This window comes from Stigmatopora argus, chromosome 12 (assembly GCF_051989625.1).
Source record: "Stigmatopora argus isolate UIUO_Sarg chromosome 12, RoL_Sarg_1.0, whole genome shotgun sequence".
NCBI lineage: Eukaryota > Metazoa > Chordata > Actinopteri > Syngnathiformes > Syngnathidae > Stigmatopora > Stigmatopora argus.
The window spans coordinates 8,696,458-8,709,263 of NC_135398.1; the positions used below are offsets into that span (position 1 = coordinate 8,696,458).

Consider the following 12,806-nt stretch of genomic DNA (forward strand, 5'->3'; position numbering starts at 1 on the left):
ATCTCTCCCCAAGCCAGCGAGCAAGAGGGTGATGTGTACAGTCTCCCTGGTTTGCAGTTCTAAGGACAGCAAGATGAGGAATGCTTATATCAGTCGACAACACATTCAAATGATTCATCCTAATTATTTGGCATCACAGCATGTTCCATGGGTGGATAAATGTGATAAAATGAGTCTCCTAATAGGCTCATTATCACCCCTATTTTTCCATTTTACTGTCCTGTGCCACAGCTTTACAGCCGAGGGCTTGCATGACTAAAGACACCTCGTATAAGGATGAAAAGCACATTGCTAGATTTACCAGCGAGGGTAATTACTGGTCATTTTCAGATAGCGGGTTTTTTTGACACTCATCAGTGCATTTATAGCAGCACTCTCAAGTTTTGTCATTGCTTTCAAATCTCATCTTGTTTCCAAAAAGTTGATATCTATAAAAGCTACTTAAAAAAGTTCAAATTGTATTTGAAGGACTCTCTCCCTGCCCCTCAAAAGATGATGATGCGTGAGACAGCTGGAAGAGCAGGTGTGCATGCAGAAATTTTCAACCTTCCCTGCAGCAACATCTCTGGACAAATCTTTTTCACATGTCAAAGCTTCAAAATATAATAGTAAAGCAAGCTGTCATACACTTGCAAATGAATGTGGACGAGATAGCCAAGACATAGACTGAGGGGAAAAGTATCGGTTCAATGACTTCATGTACAATATAGAGAAACCAGCAAACCATTTGGCAAAAGGATCGAATTTTGCTACAAATAGCAAAATTCTGCAAGTATTTCCTGCCCTGGGCACAAGTGCTGTTTTTGGCTGCCAATTTAATATGAGCCTTAGTTTAAGTTTAGAATTATTATTAATCTTTATTACATTTTTGTAATAAGCAATGAAAATGATTTGAGTCCAATTTAATTCAAGTGGTACTAATTAAGGTTTCAAGAATTATTCACACCAGGAAAGTCTTTGTTCTGGACCATCATACATTTGGTCTGAACTTTTTTAGTGCAGTTCCTTTTGAAATTGCAATTTTTGCAAGTAATCTAGGATTTGACGACAAACCTACCCTTAGCAAAAATTATGCAATCATTCGACAAAATGGTCTGGATGGGGTAACACTGTAAAATAGGGTAGTATAAAAAACAGGTTATAAAAACATTTTTTAAATAAGCGTTCCTAATGAATTTCCTGATTTTTGACAAAAATAGTTTTTGTTGAAAAAACAGAGAGGCCTTAAATATTAGAACATAAAAACAAGTATCTGTTGGATTTATTTCTTTTAAAAAAAAATCACATTACCCTCCATCTTTTAGACCTTGACCTAGTCAATATGACAGCATTGCTGAGCTTCCAAACAGCAACCAGGTGATTTCATAACCCTCTTTCAAATTCCAAATTCTGTCTGATCCATCAACATGCATGATGAGAAGTGTTTTCTCTTTTGTGGCAACTGCTTCTGACTGCTGCCACACGCACTAGTGAGCTCCTCATCCACAGATCATGGGCACACAAAGGACCCAGTCTGTAGATTAAAATGCCACTTAAAATACCAGAATAGCTTGGTTTGTTCATTAAAAACAGAAAATACACAGGAGAATAAGATGACAATTACTCACAGTACGACAGGTTTTGTGATAGGTGGATATTGTTTTTGGAGGGTATTTTTCTCCTTATAGCTGTGCTTCTATTTTAATGCCTCCTATAGGTGTGCAATACATTTTCATCGAACTGCTGTACGCTTTCCTCCTTGGTGCAGTTGTTTGATCAGGTGTGAACACAGTAATCAAACACTGGCGAGAATCAAATCAACCGCAGTCTTCGAGGTGGTCTCGCTGGCGTCGGAGACAAACTCCACTGTGTGTTGTTTGTGGTTAGAAATTGCCTGACCACAATATGATTCAACCGGCAATCTTCTAAATAGACAACAATATAATATATATCATTTTCCGAAAGAAAGACATTTAATGTGTTATGATTCATTGAGAAATAATTTGAAACCTGTCACTCGGTACACACAAAACAGAGAGTTTGTTTGGTCATCCACTTATTCTATTCAAACCAAATTTAAAATATATATTAAAAAAAAAAATTATAATTGTGGGGTAAAATTTTGTGGGGTAGAATTTCCCGAGTACGGGATGAATAAAGTTATCTAATCTAATCTAAAATGTAAATAAAAGACAATATTTCTAGGATGTGGCCACCTGAGACTAGGGCAGACATTTTGTCTCACCCGCCTTTCTTTATATCTTTCATAAACAATATGACAATGAATACCATGTCTTGCACTTATTCTCCAGTATATTAATGTGTGTATACAAAATCCCCAAATGGCTGCACCCATAACCTCTAACATTTTTTTTCGTTTAATGTTTATCTTTCCATTATTGAAGCTCTAAGAAACTCACCACTTGAACACTGGAATACTTTGAGGAACTATCTTTTATAGGAATCTCAATTATACTTTGTGTTGTCTTGCACTCTAGCTAAACTAAAAAAACAATGTGCATTAAAAAAACATCATCGATCTTACATCATTCTAACTGCAACACCCCAAAAAACTCTAAAATGTAATCTCTGAAAGTCTGTCCAGTTAGCTACTCACATCGCATGAAAATTACTTTTGCCATTTGGATGGAGGCGAACATAAATAACAACTTGATCATCACTCATACTAGATTTTCATTATCCACAAACTTTGTCCTTTTTTCGCCAAGTACAGCAGATCAATCTAATTACACCCCCAGGTTTGATCCGTAACGATAACCACAAAAGAAAAGATGATTTATTTTGTATATATATATTTTTAATAGCAGATGTTTGTATCTGGCGGCCCGGTGGAGCAAGTGGTTAGCGCGACGGCCTCACAGCTCTGGGATCCTGGGTTCAAATCCAGGATTGGTCCACTTGTGTGGAGTTTGCATGTTCTCCCTGGGCCTGCGTGGGTTTGCTTCGGGTACTCCAGTTTCCTCCCACATTCCAAAAACATGCATGGTGGGCTGATTGGACACTCTAAAATGCCCCTCGGTATGGGTGTGATTGTGAATGGTTGTCTGTCTCCTTGTGCCCTGCGATTGGCTGGGGATTCAGGGTGTCCCCCGCCTCTGGCCCGGAGTCAGCTGGGATAGGCTCCAGCACCCCCCAAGACCCTAATGAGGATAAAGCGGTTCAGAAAATGAGATGAGATGTTTGTATCTGACGTTTCCCAGGAGTCTTCTTTGTTCCGATCTTTTCAGCATTGCTGTCATTATGCATGTCATTTTCACTGAAAAGCAGTGTTAAATGAGCTGCGAGAAGCGTGTCTGTTATCCATGACGAGGTGCAATCAATAGTCGGCTTCCATCGATCTACCTTAGTGTTAATGTTATTTGGCAGGAACCCTTCAGGAAGACAGGGAATGATTTTTTTTCACCCTCTATCTCAAATTAGGGCAGTCAATTCAATATCAAGAGGTCACATCTTCCAAGTCTAAATAGCTACAGTCCCTGTCAGTTGCGCTGACAGACTCTTGGATTATCTCACTTAGGTACAGGAGTTTCCGAACAAAACGCAGGACGTCAATGCAGAATGGTGTGGCTTTATTTTTGAAAGACGAAGAAAAACAACTTTCTATGGTACCTATTTCTGGCAGCCAGAACAGCTGTAATGATAGAAAAGCTTGCATTTGCTTGTGCAACAGAAAGAACACTTTAAACATTCCAACTTGTAAATTGTGTAGAGAATAGAAAGGCGGGATTGAGGAGTATAAATGAGCTTCTCCCTCTGGGCAGCAGACAGTTATAGTCTCTTGAAATCTGGGTCTTTGTTGTGTGCGAGTGCTGTAATTGAAAAGTTCCAGCCCCCCCACTTTTTCTTTTCGCCTCACTATTTTGCTTCCTTCATGCTCTCAATATCCTGATTTCCTTTCCTTGTCTGACATGCCCAACTTCCTCTTTGCGCCATGCAGAAATCCCCTCCTTCTCTCAACCACACGGTGTTCTTTCAGCATCTCGCCTTTTCTCTCTTTATTTGAATTCTCTGTCATCTCTCATTTGACTCATTCTTCCCACCCCCTCCCCCGAGTTCTTCCTCTTCCCGACTCGGCTTCCTGCTGAGCTTTAAGATGGCTGTACACCAGTTTGATCACTTGCGCCCCAACCGTGAAGTGGAATCAACCTTAGAGGGGAAATGGCGCGAAGAAGTGACTTGAGTCCAGGAACATGATGTAAAAAGATCTGACATTGCCTGAATACGAATGCGCCCAGCCTGCTAACACGCAATGTGCCAAAGTAATCACAAGCCAGGAGTGGCATTGTGATTTCATCCAGCGTTAGAAAGAAAAGGTGGTGGGTGGTGAATGGTGACATATTCAAGTGCACCTTATGTGATGTAAATAGCTTTGGCAGACTGCACAAGTCTCTATTTGTGGCTGTGATTTTTGCAGCTTGGCATCATATCCGTTTATTTGCTCAATAGATCTGGGGTTGTGTCGCTGTTGGCGCGACATTGCTGCTTGGCCCACACCTTGTACTATTTACCGAGTGTTTGCTTTCTTGAAATCTTTAATTATGAAATGATAAAATGTAGCCAGTGTGCAACACAGATCAATAGACCCCCTCGTGCTGTTCTCGCCACATTGATTAAGGATGGAAATGCAACATAAGTAGCAGGTTGTGAATTTGACAAAGGTGGATGAGGTGGCAGAGGCTTTGGTTTCAAAATCAATATTTGGAATGTTTTGATTGGAGCATGCAAGAGTTAAGTGTTGATACGATGGAATATATCAGGATGATATAATGCATTATTTGCAGTATATTTATGAAGAGTTCATTTGTAAAATTGCAAAACTGGTATATCTATATATATACATTTAAAGTTTTACAAAACACTTTGATATACGCATTACTGTTCGAATACACGAAAACAAGATCCAAGTTACGAAATCAACCAAAGCGTAAACACATTCCCTGTATCCGTTATTTTATTTTCAAATTGCTGCGGTAGCGTTGCGTTCTGCTCAACGTATATACCCAATCTTATCCATTTATTCTTTTATTTTCAACACAGCTTATTTATGTTGCTCTCCGGAGTCACGGAAGAGGAGGACTACAACCTAAACTGGTCGCCAGTCAGTAGTACAGCACACATTGAGACAGAAAACCATTCACACACACATTTACTTCTTCACAAAGTGGCAATCGAACCCATACTTCCCAAACCGAAGTCAGGTGTTTCATAACAGGTTTACCAAAAAATTCGGCTTTAAAATGGGTGAATAAATGAGTACAAACAATAAAATTTGCAGTAAATCGCCAATGCCCTCCAGGGCTGTCAAATTAGCAAGTGTTGCAGCAGATTTAACATCCTCTCAACATTATTGAAATCAGTTAATAATAGTTTCCATTTGATATCCACTTGTGCTGCGCAACAGTGGAACACTGGCATATGCGAAATCAGCCATCAAACGTTTCCAGGTCTGCTCATGTGGGAAGGGCTAATGGAAGTGCAAATAGATGAAAGAAGAAAAGTAGCGGCATTCTCAAACATACACGAGGTCAGTGTGGCTGAGCGAGCTGCCGCTCTCTTAGTTATTCAGGTCAGGAAACACATATGTCCGAGGCTTTGTCAAATCTTTGGCTTCTGTGGCCCGGCTGCTATTTTTGCTCCATCCCTGTACATGCCCTTTCATTCTTGAGTCACACTGGGGCATTGCAGGGGCCGACCTAGAATACTAAAAGGCTGTCACAAAACAATGCATGAACATCTGTGCGGTGGAAAGGTAATTTGAGGGAAGGCTGAAAGAAACTGCTTTCCCTGCTATTAAGTTATCTTCTTAATACAGCATTAGCAGATGCACTCAAGAATGGGCTGTACTCAACTCAAATCCACCTGAATGCTTATTACACAAAATGTTCATATAGTTATGTTACTTTATTGAAAATGTCATAATTTTTTTGTACTCAACCATTTTCTCTGCATTGTTTAGTAGATGTGGAACGTCAAAGTACAAATGCATTGCTCATTATTGAAGCTTTTAACCGACATTTACACAACCCTAACATTTTTTTTTAAACTGTGGAACTCAGTAAGTGATGCGCTGTTTGTATTTGGTTCTGCTATTTATATTTAATGCAATGCAGTCATTTACTATGTTCAAAAATATGTCACTGCGTTCATTTGAAGTATGCATCTCGCAGTTCCTATTTCGGCTATCTATGTCTTCAGTCTCTGCCTTTCAAGCAGGCAAGTGGACATTTTTTCACTGGTTGGAACATATGGAATCCGTCTACCAACAAGAGGTCAAGTATGGGACTAAAACCAGCTACTTTAGGTTAAGTTACTCACCCCCCGTGAGCCTTGTGAGGAAAAGTGGTTCAGAAAATGATAGAAAAGGATATGAGCAAGATGAATAGATACCAAATCATTGTTGTTAAACCTTGAAATGCTAAAATGCTTCATATTTTTGTCTGTTTGCTCTGATTTTATGATATTGATTTCCCCCAAATATGGAGGGTAACAATATGATTACTTTGTCAATACTTTCCCACAAGGAAAATCATTGCAGTTTTTTTTTTTAGTGTTTTTCCCCATCTGTTGCATTGCATATCAAATATTTATTCTGAAAGAATTTTGCTTTTGGTCCCTGTCAAATAGAAGAGAAAGAGCTAAGCACCCAAAGGCACTGCTGTGCTTACCGAATGATTGCTGATGGTCCCCACTTGCTGTTCACTACTGAAAAGCTTGTGTACAGAAGCTTTCATGGTGAATTCTGTCTGAAAAGACCATCTTGCTGTATCTGCAAATGGGAAATTTATAGAGATGAAACTGACCAAACTCGTAAAACCTATTCAAATGGCGCTTATTTTATCTTTACTATAGTTTAGGTGTAAATAAATGATGTACATTATTTCATGTTTGAAAATGACAGTCAACTTTGGATTGGAACCATCAGCCCTTAAATCGTAGGTTTCATTGCGCATAGAGAAGTCGGCTTTCCGTCTAGTCTGTCACGCCATTGGTTCTACCTATGATTTTATATGATTCCTGCAATCATATCTATCTTTTTTGGCACTCTGACACAAACATTTTCTTCATGCTGTAGGGCATTTTATTCTTCAGATTTACAAAGCAGAGCCATCTCCTCACTAATGCTGCTTATTTTATCCAAAGTGATCCCTGACTCCCATACAGTGGCTCCTTGTTTAAAATTTCAGTAGTTCTACTGAAAAGACCTTCGGCTTTGCATAGATTTTCGAAAGCCAGACCAAGATTCAAAAACCATCGACAGATGTGGAACAAATAAAGAAGAGGTTGACAAGTTTGGTTTAATTAAAGCTGAAACTTCAACATTTTGTGTGTTTAAATTTCAACAAGACTGTTCTATTTGCCAGAGGACTCAGATGGAGCTATTGATATGAAAGGAAGTTTGGTGCTCAAACACATTGGATGCGGCTTCGCAACGTTAGGTTAATCTACGCTGTCAACATTTCAAAACGACCGAAGGACACTAAAAATACTTTTTGAATCAAGCTAAGCCTCTTACTTCAATGCGAAATTGTGGTCTGTTTCCTGTGCTCGGCTTTTGCTCTTTCTGTTGTTATCTGTTAATCTGTGCCACGGCTTCTTCTGCTTACTTCCATCTGTCTGAAACCTCGCTAAGAGGGAATGTTGTAAACACTCTGTTTGTCTTCCCAGCAGATAGTTAAGAATCTGAAAACGTCAGTGCACAGTAACAATGTTTTTTTCACTCTCGCTCAGTACGCCGTCTTGTCTGCAGCACAACTCGTTAAAGGGAAATCCTGTCTGAGTCCCGCATAGCTACCTGTTGTCCTCATTAACCCACCGTGTAGTCTATTCATGACTGTCACAGCAGCACACACAGTTTACAAGTATGCAACATTTCCATCTATAATAATTCGACATTTGGTTCACTGTAAGCAGCGACTCTGCTGTCCGAGAATGAGGTGTATAATCCTTTGCCTGCAAAACAGGCCAGGTCATGAGGAGAGTTTTGTTTTGTTTGAGGCATTTTGAGCTTTGGACTATTTTAGGAACTGCGGTCATTTTAGCCAGTTATTGTTGTACACTGCAGTGTCAGCAATTGAGGATTAGGATTTGGGATTAGGAGCTCATTTTCACTTTTTTTTTTTACCACTTGCCCAGGCTATGGGTTCATTGCGGGACTTAACTTGAGGAGATGTCACTTTTAAGATGACAGCCAATTCCAAAAGCCTGAATGCTGTGGAAATGAACAAAGCATTGATGTGGTGTAAGACTGTCCCTTATTTAAAAAGAGACTTATAAACAAGTTCGGGTAGATTTCTTACCAACTCGCAGAGCATATGTTCTGATTTACTATTAGTAAAAAGTTTTAATGATCTGTAATCTGGAATTCCAGGAACAAAAGGCTTGTAATTATGTATTCTATGTGTCATAGTTTGATAGACATAATGAGTTTTACTTTCTGGAGAAAAAAAAACTGCAAGTGTAATTCTAGCCAAAGAACAAAGACTTTGTTGTCCAATCCCCAAATATATACTTGCATGTCCTGATTGCATTGTGGCATTGTGTTATCCGGTTGATTAGTAGCTGAACATCCAGGAGGCGAGTCTGTCACATGCCTATGCCAAAAGAGGGGCAAAACGCCAAAGAGGAGGAGCAGCAAAATTGGCTTGAAATTGCTTTTCCGGAGACATTGATAAGACTGAGTGAGACATTATAGTCTGTCCGCATTTGAATGTTAACTTCAGTAAACTGTGAGCATGCCATGAATGGAATGGCTACCTGCAATTTCTGCGCATCGTTTAATTAATTTGCCAACACATAATAATTCTCATATAATCCCTGTCCTGTGAAAACAATTCTGGCAATAATGAGTACACATTGAATAGTGTAGAAAGTGGTCTCTCAATAGTCCAACGCAATCTTTTCTGGAATGCCGGTTGACCTCAGTATTTTTAAATGGGTCATTAAAGAAATGTATCCCAGAATCACACTGTGGTAATGAGAAAAATCCTTTAAGATTTTTTATTTTTTTTAAAGAGCCCCCAGAACCGAAGAGCACAGTTGTTATGTGTGAGAGCTCACAGGCCTGCGAGCAGCACACGCTTCTAGGTTAATGAATCATGATGGTGCCAACAGCAGAATTTGGATGCACTTGAGCTGGACTGTGTCAGCTTTTAGCCTCTGCATTTTAATAGGGAATTCACATTTGGAAAGCACATCGCATATGTGGAGAAAATTTGAGAAAGGTTACCTGTCTCTGTCTGTCTAATTCATTAAAATAGTTGTTTTTCCAGGAGAGGGTGTTAAGTAAGCTCTTTTTTATTAAAAGCTTTGCATTTCTGTTCTTAATAACTGAGCTCAGATCACGGATTTTCCCAAAGGCAAACACATTCATGCCTTACCGTACTTTGATTTAGATGCGCTCGGAAACAAAATCTTCAAAGTGTATTGTCTAACTGTCTAAAGAAAAGGCAGAACATCAATGTCCGTCCTCCTTCCAAGTGAAATCCAGAGGGTGTCTTTCCTCTTTATTTATGCATGTTTTTGTGGGTGTCGAATGGCGAATCTGACAAACTCAATAGCCAAACAATTAGTAGTCAGACTTGAAGGAAGAATAGAAACTAAAGTCATATTGAAGAAAAAAAGGGAATTTAAAACAACTCCCAGATGTTTTGGGGGAAAGAAAAAGTGTTGTCCAGTCAGCCAAATCAGTGTTTGGGGTGTTTTTGTTTTTTTGGACTCTTTGCCACACTACTAGGGAAAAGTCAAAAACTCGAGACATGCCATTTTCATTTCTGCTCCCATAAAAAATGTCTTTTTCTGATGTAACAATCGTTGCCATTGACCACGATAGACATCCAATAGAGTTTATCTGGGCGGGGTGGACAGGGATTCAAGCACATTCAGTTCAAATGGCAGCGAGTAAGGTAACTCTTTCACTGGCAGCCTTCCCTGTTAGAATGGATTTGATGTCTATTCCCATCAATGAGTTCATTTATTTGAATTAACAAAGTGTTATATATAGTTGTCTGGCTCAGAGTTAAATACATCTCAAACATAATTTCATTTAAATGATTTCTATGATCATACTCACTTTCTGCATATATAAATGACTGTTGATCAGTATTTCATGCCACTGTCACTTAGTATTACATAAAAACTGCATCGGTTGCACTATTGTTGCTCTATCACTGTTCTGCACTTCAGATCACTTCATATTAATGGACAGTTTTCATCTTCACTTGCACAGCTGTCATTGCACTGCACCTCTGCACTACTTTTATCTTTCTTTGTCTAAATAGCTCTCTGTATTTCCTTGTAATGTCCTAAATGTACTTTTGTTATACTGTCTTATTTGCAGTATATTGATATACTAAAATAGTTGGCCAGGAAAAATGTAATTAATTAATCAGAACTTAATTGTGATTGGAAAAGTATGAATAGTACATTTGACATTAAAGATTTTATCACGTAGTGTAATGTGAAAATATATCCTTTGATGAATTCGTTGGGTGAAAAATTGGTGTATATTTGTCGTTTTCAATGACATAACTTGTCCGCGAGTGGAAAACTACTCTAAAGTCTTTTTTTCAGTATTTTGTCCGAGGTATGACTCTTTTACATATACCATTTTGACATCCATTATCTGAACAATTGAAAATACTACACATATTTTCGAAGTGGACATTTCAATGTACAATCTATTTATTTATTGCTTGCTTCACCGCGCAGGGGACTAGAGCGAAAATAGTTGAGATCCTGTATGTAGTTAGGAAGGGGAGATAACTGTCATCGATCCCTCTCATCACAATTCCCGCGAGTTGCGGAAATGGGGGAACTGAAAAGAGAGTGCACGAACATGTGTGTGCACCAAAGTATATAGATGGCTGAGTGTTTGCCCCACAGGGTGCAGCTTCATTTGCAGCACCGCAAATGGAGTAGTAATGGAAAGGTTTAACAAGAAGGATACATTTGTTTCCCATTATGACACACAAAAAGCATTGCCCCCAAGAAAATCTACACCGCTACTTATTACAGCATTTTTACCCCCACCGCAAACATGTCTCTTGCGTACGTGTGTCAAGTCTTTAATTCTCTCTAATGGAAAGCATTTATTCATTTCTCATTAATACAAAGCCAAGTCTAGTCTTCAAAGCTGTAGCAGCAGTTTGAAGCTCATCTGCATTCTAACTGTGTGATACAAATGGGAGGGTGACATGAACCAACACTGATGCAAGACACAAGTCCCTATGCTTCACTAAGCTAAATTAAAGAAATGCTTTGTGTTTACAAACAATGACGGCTCCTGGACAAAAACCAGTCGGTGTTTCACGGTTTTGTCTCCACAAAAGAAAGAACCTTCAAATGACACTCCCTGGCTAGCTCCTTCGGTAAACACAACACAGTTCATTTCAACAATTTTTCCAAACAAAACCACGCACTGTATCAAGAGTAAATACTTCATTCAAATTTCCATATATTGTTGTGTTTATACAAAGCGTATGAAAACACAAAATATTACAAAGAAAGAAAATCAGTTTTATATTGTCAGTGCAACCAGATATGTGCTTTCTGCAGAAATTGGCTATGTTTAATTTTCCAGAAAAAACTGTAATCATGAATAGCACAAAAGACAAAAGTATTTTTGAATCATTTTAAATTAATTACATTTTATTACTTAAATGCTTACTCAGAAGACATTGAGATGTTTTGGAACTTTTTTGGCAACATAGTTTACTGGAAAACAAACTCAGCCAGCACTATAAACTCTAAAAAAAATGCTTATCAAGATTGTGAAAACTCATTTACACTATTCCGATACACTTGGCTCGTGACAAATGAATAAAAGACTCAAGCATAATCCCACATTGGAGGTGGTAGTGCACAGGCCAAACAAGCAATAATTTACAGTGGGAGATGCATGTTGGAATCACACTTGCATGACGTGAAAAAAACCTTGAGCTGAATGACTCAGAAATGGCAATGACACGCCTGCGCAGGCAACACTCTCTGTGCATTGTAAAAAAACTTAAGAGGAAAATATAATACACTAATCATATATGTATAGAATAGCTGCAACATTAACACAAAGTGACCACAACAGAAGTACAGAATTACAGCGGAAGTGTAAGATTCCGTGCTGTAGACCCCCCTTCATGACCATCACTGCCCATAACTCGTCATCCAATAGAGATTGTAGGATGTAGAGGTGGGTAAGAGCGCTTTACTTGAAAAACTAACTAAAAACATCTTTTAAGTGAAGTATGTCGGGGCATAATTCATACTTTTACTTCAATAAATTTGTGAACAATTAAGGGTTATTCTTACTCTGCTTACTTGGACTATGCTAGAATTGCTTTTTCCTCTTTATTCTACATTGGGTTCAATTTATTATTTTTTTGCCAATGATACCCATAGAGTGGCTCTACCAGTTTCACAAGAGAAATAGCATCAATAATCATATGACTTGATTATACCAATCAGATGCTCATGCTCATTGGACGATACAGCTGATGTTTTGTTTCTATATATTTTTTCTCGAAATTAGATCATTTTGTTTTTATGGCCCAATATCATAGGCTATAGTGCAATAAGAATAGTTCATGTCATGCTGAGAAAAATATATACTAAGCAAGAGACCCATGTCAGCTCAAACATGGCATAAACAAAGTATTAAAAAATCAAAACAAACAAAAAATCCCTGCCTAAAAAGGCTTAGGACCTTAGGCATTAAAAAGCATGTGGAAAATGGCAGCAGCAACTGTCTCTGATGTTGAAACTGAAAATAATGAACACCCATGGTCTCATATTCAAAGTATGGTTCGCTTACA

The 12,806-nt window shown here is 38.5% G+C and overlaps 1 long non-coding RNA gene across 3 annotated transcripts in view; it reads right to left on the reverse strand.

The window, feature by feature from the left end:
• Positions 1-11: 11 nt before the first annotated feature.
• Positions 12-12,806, reverse strand: part of LOC144085559 (uncharacterized) — a 60,528-nt gene continuing 47,733 nt past the window's right edge. The window contains exons 4-5 of one of the 3 annotated variants that reach the window (XR_013304182.1): positions 6,666-6,766; positions 12-1,513 (exon numbers count right to left, since the gene is read on the reverse strand). This is a non-coding gene — a long non-coding RNA (uncharacterized LOC144085559). Of the gene's footprint in view, positions 1,514-4,101; positions 5,710-6,665; positions 6,767-12,806 lie in introns of those variants that run through there. The other 2 variants (XR_013304180.1, XR_013304183.1) reach the window with 2 other exon arrangements.